This window comes from Thermobia domestica, chromosome 6 (assembly GCF_964235325.1).
Source record: "Thermobia domestica chromosome 6, izTheDome1.hap1.1, whole genome shotgun sequence".
NCBI classification, from domain to species: domain Eukaryota; kingdom Metazoa; phylum Arthropoda; class Insecta; order Zygentoma; family Lepismatidae; genus Thermobia; species Thermobia domestica.
The window spans coordinates 298234157-298249371 of record NC_137459.1 but is presented as its reverse complement, the minus strand read 5'-3'; the positions used below and the strand labels follow the sequence as shown (position 1 = coordinate 298249371).

Here is a 15215-nt window from a genome sequence, read left to right as displayed (position 1 = left end):
TACATTTTTAAAAACATAAATTAAGAACATCGAACACAAAGTTTTCAAAAAGTAATTATTCAAAATTACATCCATGGATTATTATTATCGTTCAATGTTACGAGTATATCGCTCGATCCTCGATATACTGTAGACCTGAAGAATCTAAAATAGGAATTGATAACTGGTTATTCAACACATATTCATCCCAATCTAGAATTAACCTGGGATCAAATGCATTATAGTTTCCTTTTATTATTCACCGCATGGAAGTATAATTTCGAAGTAAATTCCAACGCAAAAATTCAACAGGTGCTTCAGTCCTGGAGCACCCACATAGTCGGTGCTTATGGTGTCAGAACACAATTGATTATAGTGATAACAAGTAGACACATGCTCAATGAATGTGAGTGGTAATAGATGAATTAGTGGAATGAGAGTCTGGAAGGAAATGGACATTTCCTTTCAGAAAAGTATTTCTTAGTTACGGAGATACAAAGCTTCAAACAATGCAAAAATGTACTGCTTACGTCACAGCAACAGAAACAACCTGTTTTGGCGTGAAATGGTAAATTGATTCACGTCTCTGAGCCATATTCAAAGCTTCAGGGAATACTTTGCAATATATTGTAGTTTCTTACTGTTAACTACAAACAGGTTTAGTGGATTAATGAAACTGACAAAATGAGTAAAATTCTCTAAATCAAAATAACGTGTTAATAAAACCTATTCTTCTAGTTTACAATATTCAAAAATCAATGTTCTATCATTACAAATAATATATATATATATATATATATATATATATATATATATATATATATATATATATATATATATATATATATTGTAAGGATCCCCACATCACAACAAAAGCAGATGTCAATACAACACGTCACTAGTTAACAAATTTAAACTTTTTGTTTGTTACATGAGAAAAATCACCTGATCGTAAAGGAACTTTTTGCGCTGAATTCGAATATGCACTCGGTTCCTCTCCATCACGTACAGTTTTCCCGTAACAGAGGGATTTTCGGGAAATTCCCTCAAAAATTTCCCTTTTTCAGATATTTTATTCCCCTAGCTCCTGTCCCCTTATATATAGTAACATAAAAATTATACCTAAGTATACCTTGATTTATATTTAATAAACCCTAAAAGTTTCGTAAAAATCGCTTTGTTCTTTCTAGAGAAATAAATATATTTGTATGTATACTGTGTGCACTGTTCATTGCACCTGATAGTAATGCTTTCAGATCTCCTGAGTTGGGGTAAAAACGATTTGCTTTATTACTACAAACACATACATAAAAATGAATATTTACAATAGTCAACAACACACTTGTATTGCTCTCTGTAAATTAGAAACGTGTATAAAAATAGAATGTACTTCCAACGTATATTTTTTTAAATGTACAGTATATGTATATCTTAATACATATATATACAATTCTCCAAGTTTTTCGTTTTGTTCATGAAATGGTTATCAATATTTGTTATCAAATGTAACAGAATGCAAAAGAAAGAAAGAATGGAATACAGACTCATTGTTGACAACAATGAACTAATGCAGTCTGAATTTTCCACTAGGGTATCGTTTCCCCGCTCCCCCCGCGCATTTCTTTCTTTCTTTCTTGTGTTCTAGACACCTGGTGAGGGAGTTTTGTACATTTTTATATTGACGTGTGGTTTAACACTACTTCACTTTCAAAGTTGTCTTTGCTGCTAAGAGTGCTTTCATGATTGATCTTAACGGCATTATACCAAACTAAGACCAGAAGTTTAGTTTGTGATCAGTACAATGGCGTCAAGAGGACGGCGTTCGTGTGTTAACTCACCAAATAGTTTTTGTTATGTGTGTGGCCAGTTTGTAGTTAAAGGACAGTGTAGATCCATTACGCCATCGGTGAAACTAGCATATTATATATATTTCGGATGTCGTGTGGGAGATCAGGACAAAACTTGGGCACCCAACATAATTTGTGCGTCGTGCTACGTCACTTTACTTGCATGGGCCAAAGGAAAACGGAGGTTCATGAAATTTGCTGTACCAATGGTGTGGAGAGAACCCACCAACCATCTGGATGATTGTTATTTTTGTCTCACAGTAGTTAAGGGACATTCTAAAAAAAAGCAAATACACAATAAGTTATCCCAACGTTAAATCCGCAATTAGACCTATTCCGCACGGGGATGAACTTCCAATTCCCGAGCCCCCTACCAACTGGGAAGAGATATGGCCAAAAGACTCTGATGATGATCATGACCTTGATGAACCATCGACATCAACATGTACATCCAAGGATCCAACGTTCATCCCTGACTGTGTTCGTGAGCCACATTTCATCCAGCAATGTGAACTTAATGACCTAGTCCGTGATTTGCACCTGACAAAACAAGAGGCGGAACTTCTGGAATCAAGGCTCCAGCAGTGGAACTTATTGCATGCAGAAACGAACATATCAGTGTACAGGAAAAGGCATGTTCAATTTTCAAGCTATTTCTCAATGCAAGATAATGTGTGCGTATGTACGGATATAAATGGGTTGATGGCGGAGCTAGGAATTCCTTACGTTCCAGAAGAATGGAGGTTATTTATCGACGCGTCAAAGGTCAGCCTTAAAGCTGTCCTTTTACATAATGGAAATAAAAAACCTTCTATACCACTTGCGCACTCAGTGAAGATTGAGGAATCCTATGACACCATGTCAACTTTGCTAAATCTTATAAATTACAAGGACCATTGTTGGCAAATATGTTGTGATCTCAAGGTAGTTGGTATTTTATTAGGACTGCAGTGCGGTTACACGAAGTACCAATGTTTTTTATGTTTATGGGATAGCCGAGCTGATGACAAACATTATGAAGTGAAGGAATGGGAACCTAGAGTGAATTACGTACCTGGAGAATGTAACGTCAAATACACTCCTTTGGTAGATCCTAATAAGATATTACTACCGCCACTTCATATCAAGTTAGGACTTATGAAAAACTTTGTCAAAGCCATGGACACATCTGGTGAAGGTTTCAAGTATTTGCGACAGAAGTTCCCTAACCTGAGTGATGCTAAGATTTCAGCGGGAGTGTATATTGGTCCCCAAATTAAGAAATTAATGCTTGATGATAGCTTTGACAGCAAGTTAAACAGTGCTGAGCTAGCTGCCTGGACAGCATTTAAGTGTGTTGTGCGCAACTTTCTGGGCAATAACAAAGCTGAGAGTTACACAGAAATCGTACAGGACATGATACAGAAATACAAAGAGTTGGGTTGTAGGATGTCTTTAAAAATCCACTTTTTGCACTCCCACCTCAGCTTCTTTCCTGCTAACCTAGGTGCTCTCAGCGACGAACAGGGGGAAAGATTTCACCAAGATATAATGGCAATGGAGAAAAGGTATCAGGGACGATGGGATCCTTCAATGATGGGGGACTATTGTTGGGGTTTTGTTAGAGAATGCAACATTTCTTACAAAAGAAGGAAGTAGTGTACGTTTTTGTAACCCAATGGAAGTTTCATATATTGTGATAGTTTTGATTGTCTTTTCATGACCTTTTGGTACATTTGTATTTTTGTTTATTGTAAATTGTCACACTTGTAAATTATATTGTATTATATTTTATATATGTGTTTGTGGTAATAAAGCAAAACGTTTTACCTCAACTTAAGAGATCTGAAAGCATTACTATAAGGTGCAATAAACAGTACACACAGTATACATACAAACATATTTATTTCTCTAGAAAGAATAAAGCGATTATTACGAAACTTGGAGGGTTTGTTAAATATGAATCAAAGTATACTTAGGTATAATTTCTATGTTAGTATATGCAAGAGGACAACATCTTGGGGTGTAAAATAAACGAAAAGGGAAATTTTTGAGGAATTTTCCCGAAAATCCCTTTGTTACGGGAAAATCGTACGTGGTGGAGAAAAACCGAGTGCATATTCGAATTCAGCGCAAAATGTTCCTTTAAGAACAGGTATTTCCTTTTATGTAACAAAACCTTTGTTAACTAGTGTTATAAACAGTGAAGAAGATAAGAAAGCAACACGGGAGACACCGAGGGAAGCCGAAAGATGACGGAGCTCACGAAAGGACCCGAAGAGGACAAATAAAAGCCCAACCATGGAGGGACCTGTCATCAGTCGATCAACTGAGCGTAACCTATCCTAAACCCTGGAGGCTGCTATGTAGCGAAGGGGTCATCCTAACCAGAACTAATCCCTGAAGGCTGCCATGAAGCTAAGGGGATCACCTTAAACAATACCATACCTCGTGAAGGCTGCTATGAGCTGAGGTCTCCTAGAACCGAATCCTTGAGAACCATGGAGGCTGCCATGAAGCTAAGGGGTTACCCGTAATGAACATTATAACCTGCAAACCTTGGTCATTATAGAGACACTTTGTTGTTAAAACTATTGTAAACACAAAAGACTTAATTTTATAATAAAATTTGTGAAGGGATAAAATATCACCCGTTCCGTTATTTAGTCTCTACCTATAAAAATTTTGGGTTGTGAAGGCACCGGAGTTTTGTACGGGGCGAAACATTTTAGTTGAAAATCCAAATAACATTTGCACCGAGAATTTCATATTTAAGAACACGACAGATAAAATTACAGAATGGATAAAAGCAAACCAACTTAACTTAAATACAGCGAAAACAACTATAATGAGTTTCAATGAACGAAAACTGAACTCTCTAAATATACATCAAATACGTATAGACGGGGAACTCATACAGGTATCTGACACTTGTAAATTTTTAGGGTTAAAATTAGACTCTAAGTTAACATGGGATGATCACTTGAATGATTTGTTGAGGAAACTAAGCGCGAAAATATATCTTATACGTAAAGTTAGTATAAGATTCTGTAGATTCTGTAGTATAAGATTCTGTAGTATTCTGTAGATTCTAACTACAGAATCCTTGAAAACAATTTATTTCGGATTGATCCAGTCAGTTCTATCGTATGGAATCATTTCCTGGGGTAATGCCTGTTATGCGAAGAAAGTATTTACAATGCAGAAGAAAATGTTACGAATAATGTTATCAGTTCCGTTTCATACACCAAGTAGACCACTGTTTCAGAAACTTAAAATATTACCATTGCCGTGTATATACATTCTCGAAACAACATCATTCATACATATGAATAAAAGTAACTTTCAACTCAATTCGAACCTACACCAATACAACACAAGAACAACCAATCATATTCATATACAAAAATTTCCGCCTAACAAGAACTCAAAATTCGTTACACCACATAGGAATAAAACTTTATAATAAATTACCAGATCGTGTCAAACGAATGCCAAACTTGCAGTTTAAAAGGCACCTCAAGTTACTGTTACTTAAACATCTTTTCTATGGTTTAGATGAATATCTTCAGTGTGATCTTTCTTTGTAATGTAAATATTAAGATTTATTTGAATTTTGAAATATATAAAACAACATACAATTTATATTTTCTCTAAAAATACTCTTTTAGTTTTATTGTTACGTATATATTTTGTATTATTATTATATATATTTTTTAAATAATTGTATTATTAATTGTAGCGTTTTCTCTTGTAATTATGATTATTATTAATTGTAATAGTAACTGTATCTGTTGACGAAGCCGTGAACGCTAAGTTCTTACGGCGGAAAATAAAATAAATAAATAAATAAATAAATAAACTTTTTAGCAGGCACTGATGAGGTCCCTATCAAAAGCCATCTAAGACTCATTATCCCTCCATCCTTTTCTTTTTACCTTATCCGAGTGCGATTTATGCGGGAAACTAGATCAGGTAAACAGACATATAAGTCAGGAGGAAATAATACAAATATGACGGAGGGTGCACCTAATAGATCTTGTAACATGCCTCATTTGACGAAATATTCGGGACATGTGCATGAGGAGCCGGAAAGAATTTTCATGCTATTCGATCACAAGGCAACCATGCAATCATGGTCACCAGCTAAAAAGAAGGAAATTTTACCGATATATCTACAGGATACGGCACTCGATCTAGTGTAGAGATATTGGATTTCCCTCATATTATTAATATTCAGTATATAAACAAATCAAGATTTAAGAACGATTTCCTTTTTTGTTTTTACTTTTTTTTTCTCTTTATTTTCTGTGGATGATGAGAGACAGACACAACTTGGAATAATAAGACAGTCAGCAAACATTTCAAAATTCTCTTTAGTAGACGATTCCTCATTCTTCATTCTTGGTAAATTTATGTAACTTATGTAATCTGATGTAACCAAAGCGTTCTGTAACTGTTGATAAATTATTAAATAAGTCGAGAATTCCATTTACCTTGCACTTTCCTGAATCCTTACACGTGCGTACTTTGGATGTTTTTCCGTGATTTCGACGGCCATCTTCCTACTTTGGTTGATATAAAAACGTCCCAGGACCCGGAAGATGGGAGTAGCACTCGAGAAACGGTGAAGCACACGTGGAGCGGTAAAGTTCACGAGAAGCGAGTGTGAGCAACGGCAGGAGCCTATACCAAGTTCCACGCCAATTCGACACAGAAGCCGAAACATGGAGACCACAAGTCGACGACCAGGAACGGAGGTACGGAATACACATCCAAGGACCTAAACGCCCAAACAACCTTCCTTTTCTTTCTCCCTAAACATACTCTCGACTCTCTCTTTTTTTAAAATATTCGTTTTTATTTATTTCCACCCACATGCCCTACAAACCAAATACGCTCGTCTTCTCAGATACCTCTCAATTCTACCAGTGAGCTATATTTCCCAAGTTAACGATTATAGTTTCTTTTCTTTCTTCAAAACGAAGACGAAAGCATTCCTACCGAATGCGCAGGCGTAAGATGATGGAGATGCTGATCTTTTTTCTCTCATCAGCGTAAGATGGTGATCAATGCTAGTTTTCTTTCAAACTTCTAAACTGTTTTCTCTTCATTTTTAAGGCTTTTTAGAATCACCTCCAACTCCCCCGCCACCAACCCTCTATGAAACTAGTTTTCTTCTCTTTTGTTTTTTTTTTAATTTTATTTTTGAGCAATCTTCCTTATGCTATTCTATAATTACCTTTCTTTCTCTCTCCTTTTCGGAGAGTGGTGGAGCCCCAATACCTCTTGTGTATGTTGTATGTGTTGTATTTAGTTTTTAGTGTAGGTATAGCATATTTAAGGTCTTGACTTGTGCCCAATAGTTTTATTACTTGTGTTATATGTTGCGAAGACTAGCGGACGAATTTTTGATACCTTTAGAGGATATTTTTAACTTAAGTGATACTGTCTATTTCGATCCGGCGGCCTGTTCGTCTCCTAAATCGACTAAATTCACACGTAATTATTTAGAGCAACTTAAAAAGAAGCTAGAATTTTCGGAATCATTTTCGGATATTTCTCCTGATTCTTTAGACGTAACTGTTCGTGGTTCTAGTTCTAGCAGTATGGCTACAGGAGGAAACGATCCACCTCCGCCCATGCACGGCACGATTGTGAAACCGGAGCCTTTTTATGCCCGGTTGGGTGACGATGTAAACACGTACATCAGACGATATGAGACCATCGCTAGCATAAATTCATGGGATGGTATGAGACGAAAATTGGTGCTGGGGAGCCTACTCCGTGGCCCCGCTAAAAACTGGTTTGCTGGCATAGAAAGAAAGCCAGAATTTGCCCAAATGACTTATGACCAGTTCAAGCAAGCTTTTATAAACGCTTTTAAGGACAATTTGGTGCCACAATTATCTGAAACTCAGATGCGAGCCCGTGAACAAAATGAATCAGAATCCGTTCTAGAGTACGTTTATGCGAAGCAGGATTTGATTTTACGCGCAGGCCCGACTGCCGATGAAAAGAAACAATTACAATTCATCGTGGAAGGACTTTTACCTGATTACTTTAAAGTTGTAGTACGAAAGGAGTATAACACGGTCAGTGACCTTTTGAACGATCTCATTATCGAGGAAAGGACTAAATTGTTACTGAAGCGTAAGGAATTAGAGAAATTCTTGAAAAAGAATTCTGCTGTTTTGCAGTCGTCTTTATTTTCTCCGGCTAGAATAGATGCTAATACTCAGAATAATGCTGAGGTAAGGGTTCAAAGTCCGATTACTGTTAAACCGTATAATACACAGTCAGCATACTTGCAAAACCAGCAGACTCAACAGAACCAAACGGTAATCGACCCGTTGACTGACATACAGCAACAACTGTCAAAGTTGACGCTGCAGATTTCAGCCTTAGCTCCTTCAACAAATTGTGAAAGAAGCGATGATTTTCAATATAGGAATAAGCAGTTTAATCAGCCGAAAAATGTAGGTCAGGATTACCAAGGAAAACGGAACGGTAATCAAAAGAACATAAGTCAGAATAATAATGCTAATACTAATAAAAAGTCTAGCAGTGATTTTCCGTCCTCAAATAATAGTAATTCTTCGCCAGGTCAGGGTTCGACTCCGGATAAAGGCCAAATTATTTGTTACAAATGCAAATTACCCAATCATATTGCGAGATATTGTCGTATGCCTGCTTTAAACACGCAGACAGAGTAGATGATCGGGACGAATCTACTCAAGGTTGCGTTATAGTCCCTATAGTGTCCTTTAACGAATTGCCTCATGCGTCAGCTTTTATGAACGGGAAAGACGTAGAACTGATGATTGACAGCGGCAGCCAGATCAGTTGTCTGGGGGAAAATTTGGTCCCGGAAAATGCTAAACGTATCCGTATTAATACTAGACTTCGGGGAGTAACAGGGAAATCTATACAAGTTTCTGAGATAGCTTTATTAAAATTTGGGATTGGTAAAAAATGATTTACTCATGTATTCAGAGTTATTCCAAATTTTGATGATGGGCCTTTGATTGGAGCCGATTTTTTAGAAAAGCACAGGGCTGTTCTAGATTACAATAAGCAAAATTTAACTCTCTTTCGATCGGTCGCCCTCCTTCGAAAACGTTACCTCCGAGAAATTTAGAAGTCAATTTGTCAAAGGTTTTAACATCTAGGCTTGCGCAGGGATCTGGGGCTATCTATAGAGTATTGGAAAACACGATTTTACCACCTCGCTCGCATACTCTGGTGAAGCTACGCAGTTGTTGGGATATTTCGGGGAAGAAGTTATTATTGTCGCCCTCTCGCCGGATAGAAGAAATACTGGACATTTTTATTCCATGTGCGATAGTGAATGGAGGATGCCCCGTGGTGTATATTACGAATCCCACCATTAAGGAGATCAAACTGCGACAAGGGACACATATTGGGGATGCTGAAGATTTTTAGGAGGTCCCAGAGGAGCCTGAGGAGAGTTTTTCGTCGGTAGAAGAAAGCCTACCGTCCCCGGAGAAGATGGAGCTTTCCAGGCGACTTTGTGATCCTAGTCGTGTCAACGTCAACCCCGAGCTGCCTCCAGAAGACAAAGAAAGATTCTACGGTCTCATACGAGAATTTCCTAATGTTTGGAGTTGGTCTGAGGAGGACATAGGACTTGCACGAGGCTACCTTCATGAAATTCGTCTATCCGATCCCACACCCGTGAATAAGACGCCCTACTCAGTGCCTTATCATCTCCGTGGAATACTCAAGCAGCAGTTAGACACGATGCTTCGTCAAGGGATTCTGAGGGGAAAAATCTCGCCCTGCAACCACCCCGTCTTGTTGATTAGGAAGCGTAATAATCAGTTCCGATTCGTAAGTGATCTGAGGGGCCTAAATCAGCAATCACATCCTTCGACCTTTGCGACACCGTCGGTGGATGACATAATCAATCGTATGGCAAGACATCTCCTTTATACCTCGAGTGATTTGACCAAAGGGTTCTTCCAAATTCCGATTACAGAGGAGTCGAAAGAGTGTACAGGCTTCTCGATACCAGGCATGTCAAGTTATCAATATTGTGTCTTACCAATGGGACATATTTCTTCCGCAGCAGCGCTTAATAGACTGGTCAAATTGACGTTAGCAGGCGTTCCAAGTACAAATATTATGCATTATGTGGTCGACTTCTACATTATCGCGTCATCTGTAGACGAGATTGTGCATTGGTGCAAGGTCCTTTTTGGAAAACTTAGAGAACGGGGACTAAAATTATCTCCCGAAAAGACAAAGATCGCACACTATTTTTTGATAGTGTTGGGACATCGTTTATCAAAATTTGGAGTGCAAGTGTCGGATCGAATGTTAGCCACGATTCAGAATTTCCAACGTCCACGCACGAAGAAGAATTTAAAAAGTTTTTTTAGGGGTGTGCACCTTTTTGCGAAGGTATGTTAAGGATTTGTCGGAAATCGCTCATCCTCTTCAAACTCTGCTTCGAAAAGACCAAGATCTTAAGTGGGGAACCCAGCAACAAGAATCTTTTGAAGCTCTGAAAAAAGCAATTTTGGAAGCCCCAACATTGATGGCATACAAACCAGAGAGGGATCTACATATCTACACTGATGCGTGCAAGAAGGGCCTCGCAGCTGTAGCAAAACAACCTATTTCAGACGATCCCGAAGGTGAACAAGTACCGATCGCATATGGCAGTCGAGCAGTTGGACCTTCAGAAAAAAAATTGTCTGTGTACCATTTGGAACTCTTGGCTCTGCTGTATGCCCTGCGATCTTTCAGATATTTCATAGTGGGTCGACATTTCTATCTTCATACGGACTCCAAAGCTATTACGTTCCTTCGCCACAGTAAGAACCTGACAGGTAAATTAGCACGCTGGATGTCTGAGATTGATTGTTACGATTTTACCATCGCCCACGTGAAAGGTACCGACAACATAGAAGCCGACAGTTTGAGTCGCTATGTTAAACATAGTCGCGACAAGGAAGATGAAGAAGAGAGTGCCTCTGACCCGAGAATTTTCCTAATCGAAGACATGGACCTCATTGATATCGCAAAAGAACAGCGAGAAGATGCAGTACTGAAGAAAATTATTGATCACTTGGAGGATCGAGCAGAAAAGGACCCAGCCTATGAAAGACAGGCATCGTATTTTGTTTTGAAGAATAATGTAGCATACAAAGTAAATAAGACACCATTCGGTAAAGTCTATTTGTTAGCAGTACCATCGAAATTGCGAGACATTGTATTTGAGAAACTGTATTGCGGGAAACTGGGTGCGTGCCATGGTGGATTTTCGAACACATACAACCTTTTAGTAAAGTCTGTCTATTTCCCCAACATGAAAAAAATTGTGTATGATAAGTGCCAATCTTGTGTGACTTGTCAATTGCTAAAAAAGAGGAGTGGAAAACAGTTCGGTAGTCTTCAGACACATCCTAGCGTCCATCCTTTCTTTAGAATTGATGTGGATCTTGGTGGGACCTACCCTAGTAATAATATGTTACGCCACAAATTTCTAATCATAGTCATAGATGAAGGAACTCGTTTTTGTATTACTGGTTCTCTACCAGATGCTTCTGCAGCTTCTGTTAGTGCTTTCATATATGACAACGTCATATTGAAGTATGGGATACCAACTCAAATTTGTTGTGATAGAGGTGTTGCATTTACTAGTCAAGTATTTAAGGAGTTATGTAAAATAATGGGGACACAAATATATTTCGCTGACGTTCAAGGGCATTTTTCTATTGGGAGCGTTGAGATAGCTGTGAGAAATATAGAACAGCAATTGAAGATCGCCTTAGATAAAACCGACCAATCACGTTGGATTGAACTTTTACCTGAAGTGACCTTTGCCTATAACGTCACGTGCAATTTGAGCATGAAATATTCTCCTTTCGAACTCCTCCACGGCTTTTCTCCTCGGTTGTTGCATTCCGCCATGTTGGGCACGGAATGTCAATTTTCAGAAAACCAAGACAGATTGGAACGACTGAAGTATATACGCGAAAAAGCCCAAGAAAATTTGTACAACCGACACCTGACGTCCAAGAAATCTTACGACAAGAGGCGAATACAACAAGAATTCAAGCAGGGTGAAGCGGTTTGGATTTTTGATCTGTCTAGGAAACGAGGACAATGTGCTGCTTTCTCGGGAAAGTATTTTGGACCTGGTCAAATTGTGTCCAAAAAACATGACAACAGCTATTATGTTAAGTTTCGAACACCTAGAGGACAGATTAAGATAGACTCCTTTTCTATAGACTGGCTTAAGAAGTATTATCAACCTGAGAAGGGAATATCTAAGGACTTGCAAAAGTTAGAGAATCAGGACGCACAAATATTGGGTGAAGGAGTCCAGGAAAAGGATTTTCAGCAGCAGGAGGAGTCCACTTCTTTTTTGATGGAGTATCAGGAAGAGGAAAGCACGGGGGAAGCGGATTCATTGTTCATTCGAGATGTGAAATTGATGTCCGAAATTCCGTCGGGGGACGAGACCGGACCCGACACCAAATCGATGGCTGATGTTGAAAAACCGAAGTTTGCCGTAAACGAGGAAATTAACCGGAAAGTGGCTTTGTATTATGGGTCTATTACGTCACTGGCAAGACAAGCGATCGTAAATTCATCCAACACACAGTTGCAACCAAGAGGAGGTGTAGACTTGATGTTACAGTTTTTGGCGGGAAGTGAAATGAGGCAGGAGTGCAAGAAAATTGGTCACTTGAACCCAGGTAACGCCTATTAACCTCAGGATATAATCTACCTGTAGATTATGTTATACATGTATCTGCACCCGATGATAAAAATGCTAAGCGCCTAAGGATGTGTTATGAGAAATCCCTACAGTTGGCTATGGACAATGACATAACGACCATTGCTTTTCCAAATATAGCTACAGGAGTATTTAACTACCCGAAATTGGAGGCTGCAAGAATTGCTTTGAACGTAGTAAGGGAGAATCTCGAGGAGTACCTCGATTATTTTGAAAAAATAATTTTTGTTCAATTCTATAAACAAAATCAAACTATTTACGAAAAAGTGATACACGAATATTTCCCGAAATAAGTTTTTTTTTGTCCTTTACAAAAGCACAAAATATATACTGTGTACTTAACCTAGAGATTAATTTATTACTGGCCTAACAGGGAGTTATTTCTATGTTAATTTGCAGCATGTTAGTACAACCTTTTACCACAAAAAAATCCTGTGTCCATTATTCTCTTAAAGTGCAGGTCCAGAGGAAGTATTAAACCATCTCCCAAAAACAGTTTCAGCTATGACTTGTCTACCTCCATTGTTGAAAATAAAATTAGGTGAAGTACTGAGATGAACTAGTAGGCATTCCACTTACCTATAAAAAAGGAAACATTGAAATTAGTAACGAAATTTAACAGGAACATATATACTTAGGCTAACAGAGATAATAATCAATAGAACATGTGAAAATTCTAAATTTCTCATTATATTTAATTTGTGTTTCAGATAACCTATTTAGTTTTAAGCTGCATTATTCTATCTTTCTCTTTCCCACATGTGACGTCTAATAACACCGAGTTCCAAATAACATCTGGTTTATTTTTTCGTAAACTCCCAAATGTTATTTTGTACCAACACTCATTACCGATATCTTTTAATTTGACATTTTCCTTTCCGCATGATGTTAAGGTTTCTTCTCTTTTTGAATCTCTGCTTTGCAACGAAAATGACACTCTAGCTCCAGATGTCTGCTAAGCTGCCAAAGACTTACATGATCTGCAAGTCCACATTAACGATTATTTTTAAAGCCTCCAAATCCACGATTTCATCGATTATCAACCAGATCTCCGCGTGCACTGCTAGGGTTCATTGGGAAAGCATTGAATTGGTGTTGTGACGTAGCTGACAGTTCTTCTATTGATTCGATAAATAAGAAGGAATTTCATTTGGAACAAACTGCACTGGGTTTACAAAAACAATTGTTAAAAAACAAATTATATATTCAGAACACAACTTCAGAGTTTTTAAGTTTTCAAGATCAGATACAGGATAATTTTCATAAAATTAGAAACTTTTCGGCAAAAATATTGGATCAAGAACATGATCTGGGATAAGCTTGCAAATCGAGTCCATAAAGAGGTCATTTCGTTCATTCAAGAGTTTTATTCGAATTCAACGCAGTTTGTACAGTTTCTACAAATTTTTAAATATGATCTGACAATTCAGATGTGTACAGATGCTAGGCTGAACCCTAATATAATTCCTTATAAAGTGTTGCACGCACATTTATCTGAATTTGAGAATATCATTTTGAAAAATGGATATAAGTTAGCCATAGATAAGTCGTTGTTGGAAATGTATTATTCAATTAATGTTTTGACTTGTTCAATCACCGAGACGTACATATACCTACAGATGAAAATTCCGATCGTTGAAATACAGCCTTCGTTTGAGTTATATGATGTGCAACCATTTCTGTTTGCTGTATATAACCAAACTTGTACCGTTGATATCCAGCCTTTAGTTATGGTAGTTCAAGATAAAAGAGATCTTATACCAATAACAGGAACAAGCCTACTTGCTTGTCATTATAGCCAATCAAAGTTATGTAAGATACCTATACACACTGTGACACGATCTCGTTTAATAAATTGTGCTCACGCAGCTTTCGTTGCCAGTACAGTCAGGGAAATATTACACAACTGTGACCATACGTGCTATGATTCGAAAGAGGCACAGATTATAGACATTGGATCGCATGAGTTTGTTTTAACACACCCACCAGAAGTCCTAACTTTGAAGACTAGAGAAAATGTGTCTACCATTCGGGTTCCAGAAGAAGCCAGATTATACGGAGCCCTTAATATTCGAATACCATGCAATACTAAATTAATTGTGGAGAGAAATCTTTTCGTCAGATCGGATTTTCCGTGTCTCGACAATGATCTTACAGAACCTGTATTTTTACATCTTTTTCCGAGCCAGCTAGTCTCTAATAATCTGATGCTATTACGATCTACGTATAAAGGGAATGAATTTTTTAATGTTTCATCTTTACTTAACGATGTTTGGAGTTCTTCAATCCGACATATGAATATATCAGCATTTACGATAATTGACCAGACGCCCATTAAGATGCCTCTCTATAAGCATGAATATTTTATACCAGGAACTATTATTATTTGGAATATCATCATAACTCTTCTACTTATTTATTTGCTAAGAGAACATGGAATTTTCAATTTTATATGGTTTTGTAGAAAATGTAGTGCGTCTACGGAATTTTCCTTGCAAGAATTGAGCTACTTTTTAGACATTGTGCAAACCGTTATTGCAATTGTAAGTCTAATTTTGCTCTATAGAGTTATGAAAAGTTTAATGAAAAAAATTGATGATGATACGCCACTGCAGATGAAGAGTTTTGAGAATAAA

At 37.6% G+C, this 15215-nt stretch overlaps 1 long non-coding RNA gene across 1 annotated transcript in view; it reads right to left on the bottom strand.

Moving 5' to 3' along the window:
- Window positions 1-15215, bottom strand: part of LOC145687803 (uncharacterized) — a 144017-nt gene that overhangs the window by 28664 nt on the left and 100138 nt on the right. Inside the window, exon 2 of the long non-coding RNA XR_014131773.1 lies at window positions 12993-13158. This is a non-coding gene — a long non-coding RNA (uncharacterized LOC145687803). The remainder of the gene's footprint in view (window positions 1-12992; window positions 13159-15215) is intronic.